Raw genomic sequence first — 422 nt, forward strand, 5'->3', positions numbered from 1 at the left:
TCCTCCCTGACCTATCACCTTCATCTCCTCCCCCACTCACCCATTGTACTCTATGCTACTCTCTCCCCACCCCCACCCTTCCCTAGCTTATCTCTCCTCGCTTCAGGCTCACTGCCTTTATTCCTGATGAAGGGCTTTTGCCCGAAACGTCGATTTCGCTGCTCGTTGGATGCTGCCTGAACTGTTGTGCTCTTCCAGCACCACTAATCCAGAATCTTGAGTGTCCAGTCCCTAGTGTCTAGTCCCGAATCTCTGGTTTCCAGTCTCACCTCCCAAACGTATTCAAACCTTCACTTCTGATCTCCAGTCTTCCATCTTCTAATACCCAATTCATAATCAAATTTACAAATTCAGGATTTACAGACCCTAGTTTATTATCTTTGTTGTAAGGACTAAAATTCATATTTATTCTCAATTCCAGG

The sequence above is a fragment of the Chiloscyllium plagiosum genome, chromosome 16 (genome assembly GCF_004010195.1).
Source record: "Chiloscyllium plagiosum isolate BGI_BamShark_2017 chromosome 16, ASM401019v2, whole genome shotgun sequence".
In the NCBI taxonomy this organism is placed as follows: Eukaryota; Metazoa; Chordata; class Chondrichthyes; order Orectolobiformes; family Hemiscylliidae; genus Chiloscyllium; species Chiloscyllium plagiosum.